The sequence below is a fragment of the Pangasianodon hypophthalmus genome, chromosome 19 (assembly GCF_027358585.1).
Source record: "Pangasianodon hypophthalmus isolate fPanHyp1 chromosome 19, fPanHyp1.pri, whole genome shotgun sequence".
NCBI lineage: Eukaryota > Metazoa > Chordata > Actinopteri > Siluriformes > Pangasiidae > Pangasianodon > Pangasianodon hypophthalmus.
The window spans coordinates 22269014-22281956 of NC_069728.1; the positions used below are offsets into that span (position 1 = coordinate 22269014).

Sequence of the window (12943 nt, forward strand, 5' to 3'; positions counted from 1 at the left end):
ACATGTATGTGTGAGAGGGACACACACTCTAATAGACTTTAGTGACATATCCTTCTATACTATACTGCACACTACTGTAGTACACACTGCTGCAATACACACTACTATACTGCACACTGCTGCAATACACACTACTATACTGCACACTACTGTAGTACACACTGCTGCAATACACACTACTATACTGCACACTAATGTAGTACACACTGCTGCAATACACACTACTATACTGCACACTAATGTAGTACACACTGCTGCAATACACACTACTATACTGCACACTAATGTAGTACACACTGCTGCAATACACACTACCACACTGCACACTACTGTAGTACACACTGCTGCAATACACACTACTATACTGCACACTGCTGCAATACACACTACTATACTGTACACTAATGTAGTACACACTACTATACTGCACACTGCTGTAGTACACACTACTATACTGCACACTGCTGTAGTACACGCTACTATACTGCACACTGCTGTAGTACACACTACTATACTGCACACTGCTGCAATACACACTACTATACTGCACACTGCTGTAGTACACACTACTATACTGCACACTGCTGCAATACACGCTACTATACTGCACACTAATGTAGTACACACTACTATACTGCACACTGCTGCAATACACACTACTATACTGCACACTACTGTAGTACACACTACTATACTGCACACTGCTGTAGTACACACTACTATACTGCACACTGCTGTAGTACACACTACAATACTGCACACTACTGTAGTACACACTACTATACTGCACACTGCTGCAATACACGCTACTATACTGCACACTGCTGCAATACACACTACTATACTGCACACTGCTGTAGTACACGCTACTATACTGCACACTGCTGCAATACACACTACTATACTGCAAACTGCTGTAGTACACACTACCATACTGCACACTACTGTAGTACACACTACTATACTGCAAACTGCTGCAGTACACGCTACTATACTGCACACTGCTGTAGTAGACACTACTATACCGCACACTACTGTAGTAGACACTACTATACTGCACACTACTGTAGTAGACACTACTATACTGCACACTACTGTAGTACACACTACCATACTGCACACTACTGTAGTACACACTACTATACTGCACACTACTGTAGTACACACTACTATACTGCACACTGCTGCAATACACACTACTATACTGCACACTACTGTAGTACACACTACTATACTGCACACTGCTGCAATACACACTACTATACTGCACACTGCTGTAGTACACACTACTATACTGCACACTGCTGTAGTACACACTACTATACTGCACACTGCTGCAGTACACACTACTATACTGCAAACTGCTGTAGTACACACTACCATACTGCACACTACTGTAGTACACACTACTATACTGCAAACTGCTGTAGTACACGCTACTATACTGCACACTGCTGTAGTACACACTACTATACTGCACACTACTGTAGTACACACTATTATACTGCACACTGCTGCAGTACACACTACTATACTGCACACTACTGTAGTAGACACTACTATACTGCAAACTGCTGCAGTACACGCTACTATACTGCACACTGCTGTAGTACACACTACTATACTGCACACTACTGTAGTACACACTACTATACTGCACACTGCTGTAGTACACACTACTATACTGCACACTGCTGCAATACACACTACTATACTGCACACTGCTGTAGTACACACTACTATACTGCACACTACTGTAGTACACACTACTATACTGCACACTGCTGCAGTACACGCTACTATACTGCAAACTACTGTAGTACACACTACTATACTGCACACTGCTGTAGTACACACTACTATACTGCACACTGCTGCAATACACACTACTATACTGCACACTGCTGTAGTACACACTACTATACTGCACACTACTGTAGTACACACTACTATACTGCACACTACTGTAGTACACGCTACTATACTGCACACTACTGTAGTACACACTACTATACTGCACACTACTGTAGTACACACTACTACACTGCACACTGCTGCAATACACGCTACTATACTGCACACTGCTGTAGTACACACTACTATACTGCACACTGCTGCAGTACACACTACTATACTGCACACTGCTGTAGTACACACTACCATACTGCACACTACTGTAGTACACACTACTATACTGCACACTGCTGTAGTACACGCTACTATACTGCACACTACTGTAGTAGACACTACTATACTGCACACTGCTGTAGTACACGCTACTATACTGCACACTGCTGCAATACACGCTACTATACTGCACACTGCTGTAGTACACACTACTATACTGCACACTGCTGTAGTACACACTACTATACTGCACACTGCTGCAATACACACTACTATACTGCACACTACTGTAGTACACACTACTATACTGCACACTGCTGTAGTACACACTACTATACTGCACACTGCTGTAGTACACACTACTATACTGCACACTGCTGCAATACACACTACTATACTGCACACTGCTGTAGTACACACTACTAAACTGCACACTACTGTAGTAGACACTACTATACTGCACACTGCTGCAGTACACACTACCATACTGCACACTGCTGCAATACACACTACTATACTGCACACTGCTGTAGTACACACTACTATACTGCACACTACTGTAGTAGACACTACTATACTGCACACTGATGCAGTACACGCTACTATACTGCACACTACTGTAGTACACACTACTATACTGCACACTGCTGCAATACACGCTACTATACTGCACACTGCTGTAGTACACACTACTATACTGCACACTGCTGCAATACACGCTACTATACTGCACACTGCTGCAATGCACACTACTATACTGCACACTGCTGCAATACACACTACTATACTGCACACTGCTGCAATACACACTACTATACTGCACACTGCTGTAGTACACACGACTATACTGCACACTAATGTAGTACACACTGCTGCAATACACACTACTATACTGCACACTAATGTAGTACACACTGCTGCAATACACACTACCACACTGCACACTGCTGCAATACACACTACTATACTATACACTAATGTAGTACACACTGCTGCAATACACACTACCACACTGCACACTACTGTAGTACACACTGCTGCAATACACACTACCACACTGCACACTGCTGCAATACACACTACTATACTGCACACTAATGTAGTACACACTGCTGCAATACACACTACCACACTGCTGCAATACACACTACTATACTGCACACTAATGTAGTACACACTGCTGCAATACACACTACCACACTGCACACTGCTGCAATACACACTACTATACTGCACATTGCTGTAGTACACACTACAATACTGCACACTGCTGTAGTACACACTACCATACTGCACACCGCTGCAATAAACACTACTATACTGCACACTGCTGCAGCAGTGTGTACTACAGTAGTGTGCAGTATAGTTGTGTGTACTGCAGCTGTGTCAAGTATAGTAGTGTGTATTGCAGCAGTGTGTACTACATTAGTGTGCAGTATAGTAGTGTGTATTGCAGAAGTGTGCAGTATAGTAGCATGTAGTGCAGTAGTGTGTACTACAGTAATGTGCAGTATAGTAGCGTGTATTGAAGCAGTGTGTACTACAGTAGTGTCCAGTATAGTAGTGTGTATTGCAGGAGTGTGTACTACAGTAGTGTGCAGTATAGTAGCGTGTACTACAGCAGTGTGCAGTATAGTAGCGTGTACTACAGTAGTGTGCAGTATAGTAGTGTGTACTACAGCAGTGTGCAGTATAGTAGTGTGTACTACAGCAGTGTGCAGTATAGTAGCGTGTACTACAGCAGTGTGCAGTATAGTAGCGTGTACTACAGCAGTGTGCAGTATAGTAGCGTGTACTACAGTAGTGTGCAGTATAGTAGTGTGTACTACAGTAGTGTGCAGTATAGTAGTGTGTACTACAGTAGTGTGCAGTATAGTAGTGTGTATTGCAGCAGTGTGCAGTATAGTAGCGTGTACTACAGCAGTGTGCAGTATAGTAGCGTGTACTACAGCAGTGTGCAGTATAGTAGTGTGTACTACAGCAGTGTGCAGTATAGTAGCGTGTACTACAGTAGTGTGCAGTATAGTAGTGTGTACTACAGTAGTGTGCAGTATAGTAGTGTGTACTACAGCAGTGTGCAGTATGGTAGTGTGTACTACAGTAGTGTGCAGTATGGTAGTGTGTACTACAGTAGTGTGCAGTATGGTAGTGTGTACTACAGCAGTGTGCAGTATAGTAGTGTGTATTGCAGCAGTGTGCAGTATAGTAGTGTGTACTACAGTAGTTTGCAGTATAGTAGTGTGTACTACAGTAGTGTGCAGTATAGTAGTGTGTATTGCAGCAGTGTGCAGTATGGTAGTGTGTACTACAGCAGTGTGCAGTATGGTAGTGTGTACTACAGTAGTGTGCAGTATAGTAGTGTGTACTACAGCAGTGTGCAGTATGGTAGTGTGTACTACAGTAGTGTGCGGTATAGTAGTGTGTACTACAGCAGTGTGCAGTATGGTAGTGTGTACTACAGTAGTGTGCGGTATAGTAGTGTGTACTACAGCAGTGTGCGGTATGGTAGTGTGTACTACAGCAGTGTGCGGTATGGTAGTGTGTACTACAGTAGTGTGCGGTATAGTAGTGTGTACTACAGTAGTGTGCGGTATAGTAGTGTGTACTACAGTAGTGTGCGGTATAGTAGAGTGTACTACAGTAGTGTGCGGTATAGTAGTGTGTACTACAGTAGTGTGCGGTATGGTAGCGTGTACTACAGTAGTGTGCGGTATGGTAGCGTGTACTACAGTAGTGTGCGGTATGGTAGCGTGTACTACAGTAGTGTGCGGTATGGTAGCGTGTACTACAGTAGTGTGCGGTATGGTAGCGTGTACTACAGTAGTGTGCGGTATGGTAGCGTGTACTACAGCAGTGTGCGGTATAGTAGCGTGTACTACAGCAGTGTGCGGTATAGTAGCGTGTACTACAGCAGTGTGCGGTATAGTAGCGTGTACTACAGCAGTGTGCGGTATAGTAGCGTGTACTACAGCAGTGTGCGGTATAGTAGCGTGTACTACAGCAGTGTGCGGTATAGTAGCGTGTACTACAGCAGTGTGCGGTATAGTAGCGTGTACTACAGCAGTGTGCGGTATAGTAGCGTGTACTACAGCAGTGTGCGGTATAGTAGCGTGTACTACAGCAGTGTGCGGTATAGTAGCGTGTACTACAGCAGTGTGCGGTATAGTAGCGTGTACTACAGCAGTGTGCGGTATAGTAGCGTGTACTACAGCAGTGTGCGGTATGGTAGCGTGTACTACAGCAGTTTGCGGTATGGTAGCGTGTACTACAGCAGTGTGCGGTATGGTAGCGTGTACTACAGCAGTGTGCGGTATAGTAGCGTGTACTACAGCAGTTTGCGGTATAGTAGCGTGTACTACAGTAGTGTGCGGTATGGTAGCGTGTACTACAGTAGTGTGCGGTATAGTAGCGTGTACTACAGTAGTGTGCGGTATGGTAGCGTGTACTACAGTAGTGTGCGGTATGGTAGCGTGTACTACAGTAGTGTGCGGTATGGTAGCGTGTACTACAGCAGTGTGCGGTATAGTAGTAGTGTGTACTGCAGCAGTGTGCAGTATAGTAGTAGTGTGTACTACAGCAGTGTGCAGTATAGTAGTGTGTACTACAGCAGTGTGCAGTATAGTAGTGTGTACTACAGCAGTGTGCAGTATGGTAGTGTGTACTACAGCAGTGTGCAGTATAGTAGTAGTGTGTACTACAGCAGTGTGCAGTATAGTAGTGTGTACTACAGCAGTGTGCAGTATAGTAGTGTGTACTACAGTAGTGTGCGGTATAGTAGTGTGTACTACAGTAGTGTGCGGTATAGTAGTGTGTACTACAGCAGTGTGCAGTATGGTAGTGTGTACTGCAGCAGTGTGCAGTATGGTAGTGTGTACTACAGCAGTGTGCAGTATAGTAGTAGTGTGTACTACAGTAGTGTGCAGTATAGTAGTGTGTACTACAGCAGTGTGCAGTATAGTAGTGTGTACTACAGCAGTGTGCAGTATAGTAGTGTGTACTGCAGCAGTGTGCAGTATAGTAGTGTGTACTGCAGCAGTGTGCAGTATGGTAGCGTGTACTACAGCAGTGTGCAGTATGGTAGCGTGTACTACAGCAGTGTGCAGTATGGTAGTGTGTACTACAGCAGTGTGCAGTATAGTAGTGTGTACTACAGCAGTGTGCAGTATAGTAGTAGTGTGTACTACAGCAGTGTGCAGTATAGTAGTGTGTACTACAGCAGTGTGCAGTATGGTAGTGTGTACTACAGCAGTGTGCAGTATGGTAGTGTGTACTACAGCAGTGTGCAGTATGGTAGTGTGTACTACAGCAGTGTGCAGTATAGTAGTGTGTACTGCAGCAGTGTGCAGTATAGTAGTGTGTACTGCAGCAGTGTGCAGTATGGTAGCGTGTACTACAGCAGTGTGCAGTATGGTAGTGTGTACTACAGCAGTGTGCAGTATGGTAGTGTGTACTACAGCAGTGTGCAGTATAGTAGTGTGTACTACAGCAGTGTGCAGTATAGTAGTGTGTACTGCAGCAGTGTGCAGTATAGTAGTGTGTACTGCAGCAGTGTGCAGTATAGTAGTGTGTACTGCAGCAGTGTGCAGTATAGTAGTGTGTACTACAGCAGTGTGCAGTATAGTAGTGTGTACTACAGCAGTGTGCAGTGTAGTAGTGTGTACTACAGCAGTGTGCAGTATGGTAGTGTGTACTACAGCAGTGTGCAGTATGGTAGCGTGTACTACAGTAGTGTGCAGTATAGTAGTGTGTACTACAGTAGTGTGCAGTATAGTAGCGTGTACTACAGCAGTGTGCGGTATGGTAGTGTGTACTACAGCAGTGTGCAGTATAGTAGTGTGTACTACAGCAGTGTGCAGTATGGTAGTGTGAGTCAGTCAGTCGCACGGATATTAAACCCTGCCCGGCTGAAGCCCCGCCCGCGCATGCGCGCAAGGCGATTTTCGAAAAAAGCGGTCGCTGGAGGAAATACAGCTGATTTTATAGGAGTTTGTTATCAATAGGAAAATAGCGCACTATTTCAGACACACACACACATATACACACACACACGCACACTGATACATACATTTCTACACACACTCTGTGGAGATTGTCGGAGTTTCTGCGCTGTTTATCGGATTAAAGTGGCGGATTTGGTGAAACTTTAATCTCGGTAAGTATCTTAGTTTCCTGTGTGACTTCCTCCATTCTTTACCTTCCACACACACACACACACACACACACTTACTTTAATGTGCTGTGTGATTATATATATATATATATAAAAAACACAACACATTATATATACATATAGTTATGTGTGTTTAATAAACCGTTTTAAACCAGTGGGTTGATGGAGATCACCTGTGTGTGTGTGTGTGTGTGTGTGTGTGTAGCAGCGTTACTGGGGAAGTTTTGTACAGTTTTACGGTTGTTAATGCTGAGGAAATCAAACACAGTGGGGTTTGTGTGTGTGTGTGTGTGTGTGTGTGTGTGTGTGTGTGTGAGAGAGAGAGAGAGAGAGTGTAAAATAAAAAAAAAAAGTGCGTGTAGTGTTCAGGCTTAGTGAGGGTGTGTATGAGTGTTACAACAGAGTTAATTAGGTGTGTGTGTGTGTGTGTGTGTGTTTGTGTGTGTTGGGGGGAGATCTGCCATGACCCTGACTCTGACCCTGACCAGGATAAAGTGCTTACTTAAAGTGAGCGAATGATATAAAAGTGCTGGTGATGATAAAATTATAACACACACACACACATACACACACACGTCACTGTTAGGGTTCTGGAGGTGTTCACGTGAGTTTATTGGTGCCTCTCTAAACCCTATGCTTACCCATAAACCCCCTCACTGCATCCGCTTCACTGCAGAGGTGTAGAGGTTCACTGCAGAGGTGTAAAGCAGTCCTGAGATTACAGACTTGTTTTCATGTCATTTTCGCTGTGGCTCAACACCAGCTTTCGGGAGGTGTTCATACAGCTTGACCTGTTAACCTCTGTTAGCACTGACAGAGTGCTGTAAGTTCAGTAAGATTTGCAGAGGTAGCTTATGTGTTTTTTATAAACAGAAGATTGTTGTTATAGTTCCAAGTTCCTGCTCTTCACTGGTTCTGCTTTTAACAGTAACGTGTTGGCCAGACTGTCTCCTCTGAGAGTTTACCCCGGTGCTCATTAACACATTGCTGTAGTGCTACTGCTAGGGAAGTCTGTGGAGCCTTTATCCAACTGCACACTACACACTACACAAGGAGAATGCTACCTACTACTCTAACCCTAACTCCAACATCATGGAGTCATTTAAAGGATCTGTGACTAGTTACATCAGCATCTGCTTTAAAAACCATCATCTCAAATGTAAAGCAGAAACTGGAAAACGCATGAAAACGCGTGAACACCCTGAGATCAGATGGCAGTATTCAGGATAGCAAGAAATGAAAATCCATGAGTACTTCTGGAGGCTGGAGACACATGATGGATGTGGAAGGGGATTACGGTCAACACCCTCTACTGAAAAACACTTTGTCTTCCCAGATTTGGGGAATGACTTGAGCACAGAACAACAAGCCATCTTCACCTACTTCTTAACTGAAGGATGTTTTATACCGCAATAGATGGGAATTAAGAATGGCGAAATCAAAGTGGAGAAAATCACAAGTAGATGTAGATAATTCCACATGGAATTTTTTTTTCTTTCTTAACCCCCCAACCCCCCCGTAAATGGTCACTTTCCTGTTAACTTCTAGCTTTTCTTTATTTCCCTTATAGAGTATGAACTTGCTGTCTATGAGTTCTGTCCTCTACCCTAAAACCCAGCCAGCCTGTCTTCAAACTGTCTCACTCTACAGAAACTGCTACATGCCAATAGAACAGTTATCTTTTCTCTCCAGGAAGCTTCAGCAGAGTGAGACAGAGTTAGACAGAGTTAATATATAGGACTAACCTGCTGTATGTGCCTTGCAAATGCCAGGATAACATGCTTACTGAAGACAGATGGATGAATGAGTTAGTGGTTTACTTGCTGGAGTTATTACATTAACACTACTTTGGTGATGTATATAAAGTACGTTAAATTCCACACTCAGTGCACAGCACTGTTTATTGTTTTTGTTGATGTGTGCATGTGTTTGAATATGTATGTACGCACGCACACACACACACGCGCGCACACACACAGAGCTCGTTTGTAGTTTGGTGAGGTCATGTGACTCAGCGCCGTCCGGAGAGAGACGGTCTGTTTGTTTATTGTTTATTTCCAGCTGTGAGATTTAAACCTCATTTTATCCTCTCAGTAAATAAGTGTATAATGTTTATTACAACATTTCACAGAACTTTAATCTCATTTAACCTCATTCTAGACTTTACTGTGTGTTTGCCTGCTGAGCAGCTGTTCTGCGCTGGTGAGTTTACACAGCTCTCCTTTTCACAGTGTTCGGTATCATCAATAGGCAAATGCTGATATAAAACTTTTATACTGTGATAGTTGCCTGTTTATGATTTTACAATTTTTACTGTTTAAAAGGTTTAAAAATGACTGCATTTTCACCTGTCAGACTTTTAACTGAGATGAGTCACGTCACTCTCTGACTAAAGACTGCTTCATTTTTCTGTGCATGAAATGTTGAGATGTTGTGTGCAGATGTTCACAGCAGTGTCTGGCAACTTATTTCACACGTAATGTCACTGTGTCCACTATGGGGCAGTGTGAAATGTACCAAATACAAGTATACAGAAAATCAGAGTTTGGAGAAAATCAGAGTTTTTAGAGAGAATGGAGAGAGATTTTAGTTGTTTACACTGTACTTGAACATGTGTGATAACAATAATGCTGAAAAGTTTTTATTGCTAGTATTCTTATTGTCATTATTCATGCTCACCTCTTCATCTAGGGTTTTCTTCTCTCCCTCCAACAACTGTCACTTCTTTGCATTTGTAATGTTCTGATGATATAATGTGCATTTAATGTCTCATTGCTTACTCAGACTGTTCCATGTAGCTTTAGGTCTGCTCCTGTGCCATCTGCTTTGGAACTCGTCCCAACTATCTGAGTGAATTGGGTCTAATTTAGGGATTCCTAAATTTTTTTGGCAAATGGCTCCAAATGGACATTATGAATTTTGTGTGATCCCAAGCCTTGACCACCATACTTTTTTTTTTTTTTTTTTTTTTAAATTCCAGATTTATAATATAGGATTACTGTAAGATTTGAACATTTTATTATGTCATTAACATACACGTGTCATGTAAGAGACTAAAAAAACAAAGGAATATTCCTTGCGCTGACGTACCAGTTCAGTGGGAAGTGATGTGTTGTTACAGGAAAATGAACCACATCAGGGAGGTGTGATACTAGATACTGGTTTTGCAGCATTGTTCACACACTCATCTGCCTATCTTAGGTACATTTGGAAGATTTAAACGTGATATTCACTAGATGGCACGTCAGAGCCAAAACATCCCTGCCCATCCGGTTTCCAAGTCGAACTGTAAAATGTTTAGCGATTTTATGTACAGCGACGTTAAACAAGCTAAAGAGCTGAACTACACTAGTGGAGCATGTCAGGATAGTGAAAAATTGATTTAAATGTGGCATGTCTGAATGAGCCTCCCAGTAACATTGCAAAATATTAGCACACAAATTCCATCTTTGATATTTCTAATATTAACTTATAAAAAAAAAAAAAATGAATGAAACAAAAGAGGACATTGTGAGTTTCTCTCACAACCCCATGTCTGGGAACCCCCTGGTTTAGGGTTTAGTGTTTTAGGATTTAGGTTGGATAGAGTTCAACATTAGTTTATGGGTTTCCAGAATCTATAACATCACTGCCAGGCTCAATCAGAAACATGGACTCAGTTTTCCAAGATCCTCAGAAAATCACATCATAACCTGCATCAATCAATAATATGAACACCATTTCAGCTACTACATGTACTACAGATGATGAACTACAGACTTCATTATCTGACCAATTCCATTACACTTATCCTTGTTTTCAATTATGGGACTTTTGATCAAGCACACATTGTACACACTTTTAAATAACCCAGACAAACTCTTTTTGTAAAATCTCACTTTTGGTTTCTGCCAGTGATGATTCTGAACATTTTGGTCCAACTGGCATTTTGGTCTTGACTTGATTCTATATAATTTACAAGTTTGATGTAGCCAAGTGTATTCTGTTTGGTGATTTCCCAACCCTTGCCTGTCTTTTGCTCCAGGTTTGCACCTTTTTTGTTGTCTGCACAGATTTTTTTTTTTTAATAAACTTGCATTTGCATTCAAGTCCTGTGTGATCTTCCGACAGAAGAATTTCAAGCATGAAGCGGGTTTTGGCCAATTTCGTCAGACTCTGTCTGCACAAGGGCAAGGTGTAAGGGAACAACAATAGCTGGCCATCACCCACTCTATGCTAGATGAGCTAGCTTACCACTTAAAGCAGTTACATTTCCTTTCTTTTGCTGTATGGAAGCAAAATCAAATCTACATAGCACACGAGTATCATGGGACCCCACTAAGGTTTCCTGTGACAATGCTCTTTGTACTTCTCTGCTCGAGAGTTTACCTCAGACAACAACACTGCTCAAGTCTTGTTACTCACAGGCAAAGCACTATCCTGGGCAGCATGGTTTCAGCATGTTGTCTGATCCTGTGATAAATGTCTTAGTCATTTTAGCAGTTTTTTTTTTATTTTTTTATCACCATCATGAAGGCAAGGAGGGAAAAAAAAGTGTCTCCTCTCTGACCTGAATATACGTTCGAGTTCAGAACATTCACAGTGGGCAGCAGTTGGAGTGGGCCAGCACTCATCACAGCTTTTTGTGTGGGTTTTCAGGTTGATGTTCTCAATTAAATTTCAATTCAGTTATATTTGTATAACATGTTTAACGATAGACTGCAAGGTAGTTCTGTAAAAAGCCAGCCTGCAGGGGTCCTGTGAGATCCTGAGAGACCATCTCAACAAGTATCAGATTTTTGTAAAAGTACTAAAGGCTAAGTAGTTTTCTTTCCCCACTCAGATGCATCAGTTGTATTATGTGAACAGTTCTGTTCTAACTTCACCACTATGATTGAGAACATAAGGTCTCATATTCAGGATCCTGTCCATGGTCCCTCTGCCACATTGATCCATTTCAAACTGCTCTCTCTCCATAATCAGGGTGATATTATCTCTCACATGAAGCCCAGCTCCTGTCTCCTTGATCTTGTATCCACATTCCTTCTTAAGCAACTGTGGGATACTCTCAGCCCAAGCATAACACCTGCGTTACTACTGTGACAGTATCCGCTTGCTGTAAACAAGCAATAGTTTTTCAGTCCAGAGGACAAAAAGTGCTGGATGGTTAATAACTTCCTGTAGCTTAATGAAGCTAAAACTGAACTCATTCTCTGTGGTCCTCATGACTCCGAAACCTGTGAGTACTATCTGACTCTACCCTAAGCTTCAATAAACAGATAAACTCCATCGCGAAAGCTGTTTTTACAGCTGAAATCTATTTCTGAACTAAAAACCTTTGTATCAGCTAGATGGAAATTGGGTGAGGATGAGGATGGGTTCCCTTTTGAGTCTGATTCTTCTCCTTTCTTCCTTACTCAGGGAGTTTTTCCTTACCACCATTGCCTCTGGCTTGTTCATTAGGGATAAATTTAAAGTAAAACTTTATATCTGGATTGCTGTAAAGCTGCTTTGTGACTAGTGCTATGTCTTGTTAACGCTCCTTCTATTTGGAAGTCTCTCAATCAGTTTTATCCCAACTACACCTTCTCCAGAATCTTGCACCTAGGCTTCTGACTGGAACCAGGAAGAGAGAGCATATCTCTTCTGTTCTGGCATCTCTTTCAC

At 42.4% G+C, this 12943-nt stretch overlaps 1 protein-coding gene across 1 annotated transcript in view; it reads left to right on the forward strand.

The window, feature by feature from the left end:
• Window positions 1-7064: 7064 nt before the first annotated feature.
• Window positions 7065-12943, forward strand: part of LOC113525047 (pleckstrin homology domain-containing family G member 3) — a 31827-nt gene continuing 25948 nt past the window's right edge. The window contains exon 1 of the mRNA XM_053242260.1: window positions 7065-7279. The gene's annotated coding sequence lies outside the window, so the exon portion shown is untranslated. The remainder of the gene's footprint in view (window positions 7280-12943) is intronic.